Source organism: Anabrus simplex, chromosome 2 (assembly GCF_040414725.1).
Source record: "Anabrus simplex isolate iqAnaSimp1 chromosome 2, ASM4041472v1, whole genome shotgun sequence".
NCBI lineage: Eukaryota > Metazoa > Arthropoda > Insecta > Orthoptera > Tettigoniidae > Anabrus > Anabrus simplex.
In genome coordinates, this window is record NC_090266.1 from 589,362,557 (window position 1) to 589,379,470 (window position 16,914).

The 16,914-nt window shown below is 41.6% G+C and overlaps 2 protein-coding genes across 2 annotated transcripts in view; one reads left to right on the plus strand and one right to left on the minus strand.

Moving 5' to 3' along the window:
* The window catches only part of Timp (Tissue inhibitor of metalloproteases), a 227,838-nt gene extending 226,009 nt beyond the window's left edge, over nucleotides 1-1,829 (minus strand). The window contains exon 1 of the mRNA XM_067140974.2: nucleotides 1,698-1,829. The gene's annotated coding sequence lies outside the window, so the exon portion shown is untranslated. The remainder of the gene's footprint in view (nucleotides 1-1,697) is intronic.
* The window catches only part of Syn (synapsin), a 713,980-nt gene that overhangs the window by 520,813 nt on the left and 176,253 nt on the right, over nucleotides 1-16,914 (plus strand). The window lies entirely within an intron of this gene.

Here is a 16,914-nt window from a genome sequence, read left to right on the forward strand (position 1 = left end):
AAACCACTGCATTAAAGATCCTGAGAGACATTCTAATAAATCCACATGTCATGGCTGCAACGTCAAGATCGGAGCTGACCGTGTGGATCGTCTACCTCCGTTTGGAGACGTCTTTAAAAGTAGGCCTACAATATTCACTGCCTACCTCTCAGTGTACTCGCCTAACGAGAGATAACAAGTTAGAGGAATTGTTTACGAGTTAACCACCCCTCCCAGTTCTGTAATGACCGGACGAGTTGGCGGTGCGGTTAGGGGCGCGCGGCTCTGAGCTTGCAACCGGAAGATAGTGGGTTCGGACCCAACTGTCGGCAGCCCTAAAGATGGTTTTCCGTTGTTTCCTATTTCCACACCAGGCAAATGCTTGGGATGTACCTTAATTAAGGCCACGACCACTTCCTTCCCATTCCTAGGCCTTTCCTATCCCATCGTCGCCATAAGACCTATCTGTGCCGGTGCGACGTGAAGCAAATAGCAAAAAAAGTTATGTAATGTTATTTAATTTCTATAGGCTAGATTTTAAGATACAACGAGGTGTCGGAATTTTCTCCCGCAGGATTTCTTTAAAGTGCCGGAAGCCAGGACGGAGTTGTCGCAGTTTGATACCCTGTAATACCATCGACTTCAATCGGAATCGAACCCACTATATTGGGAACCGAAGGACAACAAATAATCGACTGTGCCAGTGAGGTCGGTGCCCGTTTTTTGTAGACGCCAGTTTAGAGAGTGTGCGCGTCGTAATAGAGGTGTAATTTCGAACATGCCTTCAGAGTCTACCAGCCCAGGGACGAAACCTTCTCAAGCATTCGGATTACGCGGTCACAAATGTTTACCACGACAGATACGCTGTGCGATCACATTGTATTCAACTGCGCGTAGCACAAGAACAGAACCTGAAGGAGGCTTCGATCTTCTCAGACACACCACGGTACATAGCTTTTTCGTTTGCGTTCCCCAAACAATAGGTAGAGCATAACCAATCGCGTATGATTGTCAGTGTAATTTTCAGAGTAGTTTGAGTTCGATTTCTACCTACACCTGTGCGCTTTTCCCCAAATATGAATATCTGGACTCAGTCTCGTGAGGAATATTAAGGAGGTACTTGATACTTTGGTCGCGAAAATTGTCTTTGCAGGTGGTGGAAGTCACCATGATTATGTATGGACTAGTACTCCTAGGCAGTACTGTTGAACACAATTCAGTTTTGTATGTTATTACTGGACAGAATGTAACATCCATCCAAGTTCAGACTACAGCTAGTGTTGGTAAACTTTGGATTCTGGCTATTAATTTCAGAGCATCTTCTCTTTGCGGTTCGTTTTCACGTCTACCATGTGGAACAGAAAGTTACAATCACTCTGAATAGGGGCGCGCAGTAGCGATGTTGGAGGCTGGAATGTTAAGTACATGCCCTACATTAAATTACCTTCACGTACACGTAACAATCTCCCTTAGACACACAGAGCATGTTTCTTATCTTGTCCTTGCACACGTAAGTCACTGCAGTTACGCCAGAGCAATCCTCAACACATCTAAACGTAGTGAAAAAAGAATAAAACATCTCTGACGTTATTTTTTTGTACCAAATTTGTACGTTGGAAAGCTGGACTTCTACACGTTAACTGTCTCACAAAATGACACTCTTGGGATGGAACAGCATTGTCGTGTGTAATGATAGGAAGACATCTGAGAGCACTTACTTGTATATTCAGGCGATGTTCACGTTGAAGTCAGCGAGCTCGCAAGAGAATGTCACTACGGAAAGGCGAGGTACCGACTAGCGACCGGCCGCGTTGAGGGAGGCCCTCATATGCTACGTACCCCCCTCTACCCGCTGTCCCCACCGCCAAGCGGTCCTGCGCCTTGCGTGGTCGCTCCAGCCAGATTGTTACAGGTAATGGTGGGTACCCCATTGTGAACTACTTCATCAATGGATAAACTTTTCATCTCTCTTAACTCAGCAAGGAGTTTTACGAGAGGTCAGATACAGTCTGACGATGATAACGTACCCTAACCACTATCGGCTTTCAGATACACCGCAATGCCAGATTTTGTCCCTGAAAAAAAAAAAAACGTTAAACATTTCTTCTTTTTTTTCTTTTCTTTCTGGACTTCTCCAAATTACTTAGCGTCGACACAATGCGTGGATTAAGCCCAGTTTTACGGTCGGATGTCCTTCCTGTCATCAAGCCGATAGGCTATTGGTTTTTTTTCATAGTAGTCGGGAGTAAATAAATAGACGTGTAATTAGACAAACACGAACACTCAATTCCCACGCAAGAGAAATTAATCAGACACCATTAAAATCTTCATTACACCCGCGAATCAAAACCAGGACGTTCTGACCCAGAGTGTACAACGTTGTCCATTCAGTTCAGGGGCAGGACAAACACCTAAAGGATGACAAAATATAATATCAAATATTCTTCTCCTTCTTCTTATTCTACCGGGCGAGTTGGCCGTGCGGTTATGGGCGCGCAGCTGTGAGCTTGTATCCGGGAGATAGTGGGTTCGAACCCCACTGTCGGCAGCTCTGAAGATGGTTTTCCGTGGTTTCCCATTTTCACACCAGGCAAATGCTGGGGCTGTACCTTAATTAAGGCCACGGCCGCTTCCTTCCCATTCCTAGGCCTTTCCCTTACCCTCGTCGCCATAAGACCTATCTGTGTCGGTGCGACGTAAAGCGAATAGCAAAAACATCTTCTTATTCTTCTTTTTCTTACTGACCTTTTCCCAATTACTTGGGGTCATCACTGTAACATAAATGGATTAATGGCCGAGTGCATCCATCTCGATTAATGAGCTGTTAACCACAGATTACTTAATGCCCGCTTAAATTGTAACCTTTGTTTAAAAAGATTGCGGTGCACCAACCGTAATTACCGATTACTTAATAGGTTTATTTAGCAGCGGATTGAATCAGTGAGCATAAACACTTTCCGCGAAAATACGATACTGAATGCTCTCGCTTGCATTTCGTTCCGTAGTTCTTTGCGTGGTTAAACGAATACACGCATATCGAAGGTACACACTTGGACAAACTGTTCGAAATAGAAGACAAGGTGAGGAAGAGATGTGCGAATTATTCTGATTTCAAGACAGACATCTTGACAGAATTAGTTGTGTATTATAAAGATGATAGTGAAAACAAGAAGGCGGATGTAGTTACTACAAAGAAGAAACTGGAGACCTGGAAAATAACTGAAAATGAATTCAATTCAATTCATGGTGAGCATATTTATTCAGTATGCATTACCATTCATTAAAACTCACTACACTGTATTATTATTATTATTATTATTATTATTATTATTATTATTATTATTATTATTATTATTATTATTATTATTATTATTCAGGAGCCTCCGTGGGTCAGGCGGCAACGCGCCGGCCTCTCACCGCTGGATACCGTGGTTCAAATCCCGGTCACTCCATATGAGGTTTGTGCTGGACAAAGCGGAGGCGGGACAGGTTTTTCTTCGGGTACTCCGGTTTTCCCTGTCATATTTGATTCCAGCAACACTCTCCAATATCATGTCATTTCATCTGTCAATCATTAATCATTGCCCCAGAGGAGTGCCACAGGTTTCGCCAGCCGGCACAATTCCTATCCTCGCCGCAAGTTGGAGGCTTCATTCATCCCATCCCTGACCCGGTCATTGACTGGAAAACAGGTTGTAGGTTTTCATTATTATTATTATTATTATTATTCACATTTTCATTATTTTTTTACAAGGGTTGTTTCTCGAGATTACAAAAATTTAAAAGTCTGCTATGAAAATCTGAAAAGAAATGCAAGAAGGATATTTTCACATGAGAAAGCGAATTTGAATAAAACTGGCGGTGGTTATTTTAAGCCTTCTATTCCTAAAACTTCAGAAACATCATGGTTCTAAATGCGCCCACAATAACACATTTAGAAAATTCACACGACTCTGATGCAGTGGGCCTACACCAGGGCGATTAAACAGAAGGCAATTCTCGCCATGTAAATGTGATGCAATAATGCATTTATTACTAGAAATAATGCATTTACGTAACGTGATGTTGAACATACTTTCCTATTCAATTTTCAGGTTTCTAATTCCATTATCAGTGTCAATGGAAGTGCCACTTTATTATAATTGTTTCAGAAATAAGCTTCCCGCTCGAAGAGATGATTTTGTAGATGTAACAGATCTAACTGATCAAACAGTGGACAAGATAGGCCTACCTTCTCCACAAACTGAACCAAATGAACCACAGCCTGTATCTTCGGGAACGTCATTTTCTGTTCCAAATTCATCAAAGAAAATAATTTTCAGCCTTCCGAAGAAGACAATGGATCTGTCTCCAAAAAATAAATTTATACATTCCTGTGAACATAGAATTCTTGTGTTACACCAACAAATCGAGTGTATAAGAAAATAAAGTGGAAAAGCAATTGACGTGAAAAATTTAAAACTAGCAGTATAAAGAGAAAAGCTAAAATACTGGTAAAATATGAACAATAAAATTGAATAATCGTTTGCAGGTTATGTTCGTTTGTTTACGCAGTAATAGTTATGTTAGTGCGGGAATAAATTTACTTTTATTTCGTATTTGTGCAGTTACTACAGGTATATATATGTATACAGCATTAACACTCGTTTTTATTTGTGCTGACGCTGTTAGTGGAAATTCAAAAGATAGACCTACCTGGCAACCTCCTTGCCAAATCATATCACATAGAGTCTGAAGACTAATATAAAAGTAACCTTTCCTATTTCTAAATATCTCTAAATTATTGCCGCCAGGAGATTGAATACGGACATGGGTGCAATCGATTGTTCCAATCGCACCAGGAAATCTGCTTAAATCCTTCCAAGACTTTCCTTTATTCACTATCTGCTCTTGAAAAATACTTATATATGTTGCCAAGAGAGGCTATAAGGTTACTTACGTCATGAATAATCCTTGCTGCAGTTGTTCCGTGTATTCCGGCAGTATCTGCTATTACATTATAAAAAACACTTGTAGTGTAATGTCTGAGAGCAGTCAGTAGTCTATTTATTGGAAAAACTATTATTTCTTTGCGTTTGGAAATCCAGCTTATTGTAGCAAAAATAACACATTTAGTTTCGAGAGACGGAACCTTTCCATGAATTTTTCTCTTACTCAATTCTTCAAAAGGGTTACTCCTCTCAACTATCATCATATTGTTCCCCTGATTATCAATATAATCGAGATATTGTAGATACAATGTCCGGCTTGTCTTCACAGTCGTCGTCTACAAACCTTGCCGCCATTTGGAAGTTTCGCTGCTAATAATTGTTAAGCATTAAAAAATGTAGGAATTTGACCGATTATATTTAAATCAGGGATTAAGGCCATAATCGGGATTGAAGCACTGTAAGTGACTATAAACACTGATTAATGGCAATTTAAAACGCTGATTACAATAATCAAGGTTGATGCCCTCGGCCCAAAGCCCAGCTTTATGGCCGGATGTCCTTCTTGACGCCAAAGGTATGTGGATGAAGGTATTCATTACTGCGTGTTTCTGTGGTGGCTTGTAGTGTGATGTGTTGTATGTAAATGTATATTAAGACGAACAGAAATGCCGAGCCCTCGAACTAGAGGAATTAACCAAACGAAGATAAAATTCCCAGCCCGGCCGGAGATCGAACCCATAGCCCTCTGCATCGGTAGCCATTACGCTGACCATTCAGCCAGGAAGCCGAATTTTCATTGGCATCATCACTAGTCGTAAATAAGGTTATCGCATAGGGCCTATACGTTTTTCTTCTGAGTTGGATTGTTTCTTATTTTTATGTACTGTACACTCAATCACACAGAAATTGGCCGCCTTGCTTGAAATAGGATGAACATATTCCGCAGGTGGTAGGGTTCCAAGTGTAATTCTTTCGGTCACCGGCTATGAACAGTTTATCAACATCCTCGCGTCTTGGTAATGTATAGGCCTAAAACAAAATATTTTTTGCCGGCCAATTTTGGTGCGGTTGAGTGTAGGCTACATCCATAGGCCTATACGTATAAATGGAAGTCGGTTTTGAACATAGACGTGAAATAATGAGGCACTTAGAGGCATCTTAGATACTTAAAACTGATGACCTCAGGATCCCTAAAAAAAAATTCGGAAATTCCAAAGTCTCCGAGGAAGCCAGGCTTGAGGGGTTTCCAATTTAGGGCTCGGCATAAAAACGCATGTGTAAGCATTTCTTTCACCCTGTAGGGTAATTTTTCCAAAGCGATGTCCTGTAAGTTTCATGGGCTTAACAGTTTCCTGAATGTCCTATTTTTTACTCCCCTCCCCCAAATCAATATGGCGGCACAATCTGCCACGAGGTAGAAAATTGAAATTTGGTAAAATTATGGCTTTTAGCCTGTAACCAACGGAAAAATTCTAAGATGTTTAAATTTTTCACTTCTTACCCCCCCCCCCCCCCGAATAATAGAAATATGAAGGAAGTTTTAATGACGGCGCAGACCTTCTTTTATAGGTATTTGGTGGCTAAACGGTAAGTCGTGTCACAGAACAGATAGCACAATCTTGGTTCAATTTGAAGAAATCTATAACTTTCGTCCTATGACTTTTTGTCGTATCTCGATGCTTTATTCGTTAGGTAGATCTGCATTTTCGATTTTAGGTAAATTTTGTAATTTTTACAAGTATATTTTATAGTTAGGCACACTTATAGAAAATACATAATCATCAAATTCGTTTCTCACATTGGCACAGGCAGTGGCCATATCCCAGCTAAATTTTATTATTTCAGCTACCACATAAGTTTGCGAAAATGAAAGCAGTGTGTGAAAATTGAATCCAAATGTCACCCTGTTCAAAGATTCAAATTCAATCTGACGCAAAAATAGAGGAGATACGAGAAAATGTCTTAGGACCAACTATGTAGACCACTAAAAGTAGCCTCTGATGGCGCAATCTGTTTGTCGATATGAGGTAACGTTTAGGAGCAGATAATCTCGGAATGAAGGTCTGCAATTACAAATGTTCATATACATTCGTACGTATGGGAGAAGGCAAAGGAGCGTGCAAGTTTGGCCAAAACTCCCCCGCCTGCTTGTGTCTGGCAGTATACCAGGGTGCCCGCCAATATAAGCAAAATTCTCTAACTGGAGTGTGACTGGCAGTAGGCAAAGTAACCTGCTATTTTAATCGAAATTCCCCAACACGATAGTGACTGGCAGCAGGAAAGATGGCCTGCCGTTATAAAGACTACTGTCCATCTCGATTGTGACTGTCATTAGCAAAAGGAGCTTGTTATTATGATGAACTCACAACTCAATTTTGACTGGCAGTGGGAAAGGGGGCCTACCATTGTTATAAAAACTCCCCAAATCGATTGTGACTGGCAGTGGGCAAGGGGGCCTGCTATTAAAATGAAAACTCTCCAACTCGACTGTAAATGGGAGTAGGCAAATGAGCCTGCCGTTTTAGTAGAAACTTCCGAACTCGAATGTGAGTGGCAGTGGAAAACGGGGCCTGCCATTATCATCACAACTAATAATAATGCTATTTGCTTTACGTCTCACTAACTACTTTGACAGTTTTCGGAGACGCTGAGGTGCCGGAATTTAGTCCCGCAGGAGTTCTTTTACGTATAATTAAATCTACAGACATGAGGCTGACGTATTTGAGCATCTTCAAATACCACCGGACTGAGCCAGGATTGAACCTGCCATGTTGGAGTCAGAAGGCCAGCGCCTCAACCGTCTGAGCCACTCAGCCCGGCAATATCACAACTCGACATTTCCCACCTTACATGGGAAAGGACGTATGGGGACCTCCTCATAGTGTTTCTCACATAACGCGTCTCTCTGCGGATTATGCTAAGCTGTAAAGAGTAATGAATAAGTTCCAGGTTTGTGAGCGACAGCAAAAACTCAACAATGTTGTGAGATGGACAGCAGACAATGGCGTGAAAAATCAGGTTGTGAGTTAAGTTCTGTGTTGAAGGGGTGAAAGTACCTCATGTTGATCACTTTAAGTACCTAGATGTTAATAAAAGGAGTAGTTTCATTAAGGTAATCACATAAACGAGTTTATAATTAAAGGTTACAGATCTATTCATATGATTATGAGGATATTTAGGGGTTGTAATACGGATGTAAAGGAGATGGCGTACAAGTCACTGGCAAGACCACTATTAGAGTATGATTCCAGTATATGGAACCCTCACCAGGATTACTTGTTTCGAGAAATGTAAAAAATCCAAAGAAAAGCAGCGCGATTTGTTCAGGGTGATTTTGGACATAAAAGGTGTTGTTACAAAAATGCTGCAAGCTTTGGGCTAGGGAGATTTGAGAATGGGGAAATGAGCTGCTTGACCAAGTGGCTTATTCCGAGCTGTCAGTGGAAATATGGCGTGGAATGACATTGGTAGACGAAGTGTTCTTAAACGTAGGGAATATCCCACCATGAAGATAAAGTTGGAATTCAAGAGGACAAATCGGGTCAAATATTCGTTTATAGGGAGAGGAGTTAGGGAATAGAATAATTTACCAAGGCTAAGTTTCAAACTTCTTTGAAATTATTTAAGAAAAGGCTAGGTAAACAACTGATTGTCCTAAATGCAGAACAGTGGTGATTGTATTGTGGCTGAAGAAAAACACAAACAATTTCGAATCGAATGCTGATTCATTATGGGGATAGAGGGTTCGAATCCCATCGCCAACAGTCCTGAATATGGTTGTCCGTGGCTTCCCATTTTTACAACGGGCGATATAAATTATTTATAGCCTAGAGTGTAGTTCCTTATTCTACGACATTATATATCGATTTTCATTATATTTTTTGTTCGGCCGTTTTCTCGTGGCTTGGCGTTGAAATGGACTAAGCAACAAAAGTGTAAATTCAGGAATATCTCTGTTATCATAGCCGATACGGTGAATCTATTAGACATAAGTGATTGAAAATTTTCTATACCTTTAGTTTTGTAGTGTTTATGGGTGGGACGACTAGTAACATAGATATATGAGAAGTAGGTTTTAGGCCTTCCCCTCAGTTACCATTTCAACCAGCGTACGTATAATTATTTATTGCTTAGACTGTAGATTTAAGAAAAGACTAGGTAAACAACTCATTGGGTATCTGCCATCTGTCCTCGTGGTGATTGTATTGTGGATGAACACAAACAATTTCGAATCGAATGCTGGCTCATTGAGGAGATAGACTTTACATGTCGATTATCACTACATTCCGTTCACGCGTTTACTCGTGATGCGCGTAGAGACAGGCAGGCATACAGACAGACATGACGGAAAATTAAAAATTGCATTTCCTTTTTACTGTGGACACGACCAATGCAGAAATATCGTTATTTTTTAATTCTGAGAATGTACAGTACCAATAAATGTTCCGAGGCTCTAGAACAGGGGTTTCCAAAAGTCGGCCCGCGGGCAGCATGTGGCCCGTGAAGCCATTTTTGCCGCCCGCGAGAGCACTGTAAGAAATAATGTGAAGAAAAGTCACAAAAAATATTTAATCGCTTGTTCAAAAACGTATTAATTTTTATACACCATATAGACCCAAGTCAAAACAAATTATTCTTTAATACTAGTTCCTCTTTCCAAGTATTCACTTGTTCCCAATAGATTATATTTAATTTTAAAACATTTAAAATCCAAATTTCAAGTAATAATGTTGTTATTTTTGCATCCCACTGACTACTTTCGATGGTTTTCGGAGACGCCGAGGTGTCGAAATTATGTTCCGCAGGAGTTCTTTCACGTGCCAGTAAATCTACCGACACGAGGCAGACGTATTTGAGCACCTTCGAATACCACCGGAATGAGCCAGAATCGAACATGCCAAGCTTGGGTCAGAAGACCAGCGCCTCCACCGTCTCAGCCACTCAGCCCGGCTCCACATTTCACTCTTTTATGCAATTTTAAAATCATGTTTTATGCAATTAAAAATATCAAACCCTCCTTTCAATTGAACTATGCATATAACTTCATAATGGTGCTTCTGTACTATTTGCGGAATTTTACGAAAATTGGCCTATTCAACTGCGATCCGTGAACATGCCTAAGGTTTCCAAAATGGCCCTCGAACCCCTACAAATTGGAAACCCCTGCTCTAGAGGTTAAAGTGAAACGACTCCAACCAGAAACGAGGCAGATATTAGCTGCGACAAATGAGAGCAACGTGTCATTGCGCAACGTCAGATAGCTGCTATATCAATGACAATGCTGTATAGCACAAAATAATCCGTGCTACTGTGACATTCTATGTTGGGAATTCAGTAAGTTAGGTTTAGAGATTGCAGGTGCATTGAATGACAGATGAATCCCAGCTGTACATATGTAATCGTGTGATAATGGTTTCGGAAAACGTAAACGTGCTTGTTCCAGCATTAGTGGAATATACCGAACTGTCAGTGAATATTGATTGGGTTAACCGATAGCTACAGAATGAAACATCTTCTTCCTGTTCTTCATAAATTGCGAGAATACCGACACCGTGATGAGCCAAGACAGAATAAAATCAAATGAAGCACAGTCTCACTTTTGACACTTAGAATACAGAGAAAAGTTATTTTTTTAAAAAAATTCGAAATGTTACAGCTGAATATTTAAGTACTCTGCTGTAGCTGTTTCCGGTGAAGGTTGATATAGCCGAAATAGCTTGGTGAAACGCGTGACTCGCAAGAACGAGTTAGAATATCAACCTGGAGTTACTAAACGCAGGATTTGATGAAACGTGGCCTTAATGCACACATGTAATGTAATATGTGCACAAATTATAATATTTTCAGATGCTATATCATGCCGCAATGATACATGCAGGTTTTCATTCACCACGGGATAGGAAATGGGCAGATTTAGGAAGGTAGCAGCGGTGGATTTAAAGAGGTACAGAACACCATTTGTGAGAATGGTTAAACAAGGGAAAAACATCGTCAGGGCTGAGGACGGTGAGTTTCGAACCCACTATATTTTGAAATACGTGTACCGCGAAGATTATTTGGTAATTTACTTGGTTAGTTATTACTTGACGTGACTGTTTAAATTTAGAGATTGGAAATATGCTGGTACTTGGTCCAGTGCACTTTGTGTGTTTATTATTACTATTAATTCTTTTTTTGCTAGTTGCTTTACGTCGCACCAACACAGATAGGTCTTATGGCGACGATGGGATAGGAAAGGGCTAGGAGAGGGAAGGAAGCGGCCGTGGCCTTAATTAAGGTACAGCTCCAGCATTTGCCTGGTGTGAAAATGGGAAACCATGGAAAACTATCTTCAGGGCTCCCAACAGTGGGGCTCGAACCCGCTATCTCCCGGATGCAAGCTCACAGCCACGCGCCCCTAACCGCACGGCCAACTCGCCCGGTTTATTATTATTATTATTATTATTATTATTATTATTATTATTATTATTATTATTATTATTATTATTATTATTATTGCAATTGGGAGACATCCCAAAGCCAATGTTACTTACAACAGTAAGACTGAGCAAATGCCTGCGCAGTTTGGGTCACGTAGCTGTCAGCTTGCATTCGGGAGATGGTGGGTTTGAACTTCACTGTTGGCAGCCCTTAAGATGGTTTTCCGTGGTTTCCCATTTCATTTTCGCACCAGCCAAATGCAGGGACTGTACCTTAATTAAGGCCACGGTCGCTTCCTCCCCACTCGAAGCCTTTTCCCATCCCATCGTCACCATAAGACCCATCTGTGTAAAGCAGACTGTATAAAATAGAAATAATAGTAAGACAACGAAGTAAAATTAAAACATAAATTACATAACAACAACAACACAAGTACAACTGAGAATTAAATTAAATTAAAGCCAAATTTTCAGGAAATTATATCGAAACAAGAAATTTCACGATAACAAAATACGAATAAAAGTTATGTATATTTACACAAAAATTATGACAGTTAAACTTGATATACGTTTAATGTAAAATGGTCATTAAAAGCAATCACAAAGAAGTTCAAAATGAAGAATAAATTGGAAGTACAATAAAAGAAGAAACAAAAACTGACAATTTAAATGGAATACGACTAGTGTAACATAATAATAAAAAGCAATCACTAAAATGTTTATACGAAATTTGCGGAAAATATGTCTTTACATGTAGCGTAACAGAGGTACAACGCACTCGCTTAGAAATTCCGTGTCCCCCTGTGGGTGGGGGCGGTAGAATAACGTCCACGGTATCCCCTGCCTGTCGTAAGAGGCGACTAAAAGGTTCCCCAGGGTCTCTCAGCTTCGAAGCATGGGTTGGCGACCACGGGGCCCTTAGGTGAGTTCTGGCATTGCTTCCACCTACTTGTGCCAGGCTCCTCACTTTCATCTATCCTATCCGACCCCCCTTGCTTAACTCTTGTTCTTTTCCGACGCCTACGGTATTAGAGCATTTGAGACGTAGGGAGTCTCATTTTCACACGCCCTTTGTGGCCCTTGTCTTTCTTTGGCCAATACCTTCGTTTTTCGAAGTGTTCGATCCCTTCAGTTTTTTCCCATTGATTAATGTTAATAAAGGATGTTTGCCCGTTTGTAGGGTACTTTCTCTTAAAACAGCACCCACTACCACCAGCAGCAGAAATTCGATGTATGAGTACATGCCAGAATCAAGGTTGAGGATCAAAATAATCTAAACCTCCGGTGACACATACAGACTAGTCGACTGCTGCCAATGCAGATTTCGAGGTGCCACATAATCGGAGTTCTCAGCGGTATTATATTCGTTCATCTTCTTCTTCTACTTCTTTTTTTAACCACTTTTCCCACACCTGTGGGGTCGCGGGTACGAACTGTGTCGCACATGTGTATTTGGCCCTGCTTTACGGTCCGATGCCCTTCCTGACGCCAACCCTATATATGGAGGGATGTGATCACTATTGCGTGTTTCTGTAGTGTTTGGTAGTGTAGTGTGTTGTGTGAATATGAAGATGAAAGTGTTGGGACGAACACAAACACCCAGTCCCCGAGCCAGAAGAATTAATCAGAGGCGATTAATATCCCCGACCCGGCCAGGAATCGAATCCGGGACCCTCTGAAGCGAAGGCCTCAACGCTGACCATTGAGCCAATGAGTCGGGCGGCATTATGTTCGTTCATCATTATGTTATATTCATCCATACTGAGCGAGTTGGTTACGCGGTTCGAGTCGTGTAGCTGTTAGCTTGCATTCGGAGATAGTGGGTTCGAACCCCACTATTGCCAGTCCTGCATTCCGTGGTTTCTCATTTCTACACCGGGCTGTACCTTAAATTAGATCACGGTTGCTTCTTTCCCTTTCGAATCTCGTCGATGCCGAAAATCTCACCGTGTTTGTGCGATGTTTAATTTCTTGCAAAAGAAAAGAATATATATTGGGCCCTGAGTTTTCTACCTTAGTGGGAGGATTTTAAAATGTTTGAGAGAAAGAATGTAGCCATTGGCATGTTTCGTGGCAGTGCTATATTTCTTCCTCAGTACTTCTGTATTACCGCTCTTTTTTTTTTTTTACAAGTTGCTTTACGTCGCACCGACACAGATTTGTCTTATGGCGACGATGGGACAGGAAAGGGCTAGGAGTGGAAGGAAGCAGCCGTGGCCTTACTTAAGGTATAGCCCCAGCATTTGTCTGGTATGAAAATGGGAAACAACGGAAAACCATCTTCAGGGCTGCCGACGGTGGAGCTCGAACCCACTATCTCCCGAATACTGGATACTGGCCGCACTTAAGCGACTGCAGCTATCGAGCTCGGTGTATTACTGATAGTCTACATCAGTATGAAAAACAGATAAGCACTACCACATGCAAGTGTAAGTACTTAAGAAGCCGTGACTGCCGAGTGACTGCATTTCGAATCTACACCAATTCATTAGAGGCTTTTTAAAAAGAAAGCACTTCCCTCTGGTTTGAATTCTTCGTAAACCTGACGTTCCGTGGCAATGATCACAATGTCGACAGCGATGTAAAACTTCAAGCATACTTCCTCTTAGTTAATTCTTACATGTGCACTCACTCACAGATGAATACTAGCGTTAAAAAGCGTCGTCTGATAGTGCATTCAGTAGAGATTTGCTTCACTTGGGCTATAACAATGGCGTGTGGCCCTGGTGCAGGCTTTTCGAGTAGTTCATGGACGACCTACGCGCCTGTGAGGATTGATGCACACGTAGGATGAAGTCTAATGTTGAATTCGGCACAAATATCCAGTCCTCAAGCTAGAAGAAATAACCAAAGAAAGTAAAAATTCCCAGACTCGTCCGGGGATCGAATCCGAGATCCCTCGGATCGAATTCCAGCATTCTAACCAGTTATCTACAAATCCAAACAGACGTGAGCTGGTCAGAAGCGAGTTCGCATTTAGTTTAGAGTTCATCACTCGGGTCCGATCACCTGACATTTTGTGGTAAAATAGTTTTTAGCCAAGGTTATGCAATAAATTATAGTTGAAGGAAGTTGTGAATTGTTATATTTTCTATCTGTTTTACGTCGTACTATCTGTGGTAGGTTTCTGGCCTCGCTGGGATAGAAAGGGAAGTTAGGGCCGCGGCCTTAAATGCAGTAATATTAATGTTTCTTGTTTTAACGTTTTATCAGCTTTTATCTTAAGAAATACAGAGCTGTCGAAATTTGTTTGCTATTTTGCTTTACGTCGCACCGACACAGATAGGTCTTATGGCGACGGTGGGATAGGAAAAGCCTAGGAATGGGAAGAAAGCGGCCGTGGCCTTAATTAAGATACAGCCCCAGCATTTTCCAGGTGTAAAAATGGAAAACCACGGAAAACCATCTTCAGGGCCACCGACAGTGGGATTCTAACCCACTATCTCCCGGATGCAAGCTCACAGCTGCGCGCTCCTAACCGCATGGCCAACTCGCCGGTTGTCGAAATTTACTTCAGCTGGAGTCCTCCATCGGGCCACCGATACGGAACTGTCGCATTTAAACATCCCCAAGTTACACTGTCCTCAGTCAGGGTATTTTAGGAAAAGAAAGACAATGACTAACTGACTACACCACAGAGGTTAGCTGTAACTTATGTACATCATGGTGTGAAAATTTAATTGGTTACTTTTTGCTTTTGATGCTGTTTCTCGTTAGCAAAGCGATGAAATTAATCGGGGTCCTACAGCAAGGACTATAACAATTTGTCCATGATGTTGCCTTAAATTGGCAGGAATTTGTCAGTATGTCTTCGAGATTCAGTGACCATCTGCCTCCTTATTATTCCCTTCAATTGGCATAGATTTTAATAGATTCCTTGGTACATAAATTTCGTCCCACAGGGATTCTTTAAGGTGCTGGAACCTTTTTCATAAGTTGCTTTACGTCGCACCGACGATGGACAGGAATACGCTAGGAGTGGGAAGGAAGCGACCGTGGCCTTAATAATTAAGGTATAACCTCAGCATTTGCCCGGTGTGAAGATCAGAAACCACAGAAAACCATCTTCAGGGCTGCCGAGAGTAGGGTTCGAACTCATTATCTCCCGAATACTGGATACTGGCCGCACTTAAGCGACTGCGCTATCGAGCTCGGTAACGTGCTGGAATCAAACGATACGGAGTTGTATTAAGCACCCACAAAAACCGTCGCCCTTAATCAGAAACGAATCCACTATCTTGGAAAGAGAAGGAAATCACTTCGACGAAGTTTCCTGGGCTCGTTTTGGTCGAAATATGTTAGTGAGGTGGCCGCGGTTTATACCAGACCTCACTGACTCGAGCTTTTCCAGATTCATGAGCTATCCTTGTTCGACTCTGCCCTTTCATCAAATAATCTTACAGACTGTCCAGTGCAGATGTACATTCAGGCTCTGGGGATTAGTGGGTTCAAATTAAATGGTTAGCCATCACCTCCGGCAAATACTGATATGATACATTCGAACCTCACTACCTCGAACCTTCAGTATCTCGAAGTAACCGAAATTTCCCGGCCGTTTGTCCAATTCTTCACGTGTATTCATTTCTCTATTACTCGAAATTCGGTTACACGTAAGCTAAAACTTGTAGTGATCGAAAAATCGGCAAAGCCTCGCTGTTTCTCGGATGTGAATAAATTAACGGTCACGTACGAAAGCAATCCCCGAAGTCACGGATGACAAGTTCCATTTACGAATCTCGGCTGCGTGGTTTTGACGAGAAGTTTCGACGTGACGGGAGGAACGTTACGTTATCACGTTTTCATTCCCCACCCTGAAGTGGGTGGGGCGGGCCCCTTAGAGAGTGACGCTCTCGCTCGGGCCGGGAGATGCGAAGAGAACCGGGAGGTGTGAGAAATGAGGAAGGTGGGTAATACGGTATGAAGAAGTTAAGGAGATGAGAATAACGGATGTGTAGGGAATTTAGTGCTTTGTGGACAGATTTACAAATACTAGTATAGGAGAGAAGCCAAGGAGGGAAGGTTTAACCAAGGTTGCAAGGGACAAGATGAGGTGCAAGGATGTGATAGAAGGAAGAGAAGTTAACAAGAGAAGTGAGTAGGAGGCTAAGGAGGTGAGAGGTCGGCAATGGTGGCGTAAAGTAACGGGGTGGGGGTGGATAAGTTCGGAGATGTGGACTAGTTGGTTGAGGAGGAGGGGCAGGCCGGGGACGGCGACGAGGTGTGGTACATCGGGACGAGGTTTGGGGAGGTGAGCGACATGGTTCAACTCGATGGTGGCGGCCATAGAGGTTTATGAAGGGAGGAAAGTTTAACATTAAGAAACAGAAGAGACCAACGCATTGTTCCCAAAGGTGTTAACGGAGGTATGTTTCTTGTTTCAGTACTTTATGTACTGTATCTGTCTTCCAAAAAGTTACTATAATAAGAGTTATAATTAATGTGATGCCGTAAAATGGAGTTTTTATAATTTTAAATACTGTTCAAAATAATGTATTTAGTATAAATCTGTAGATACATATAATTCATTTACTGTATGTGCTATACATGCTCAAAACAGTATATTCTATATCTCGAAATTTCGATAA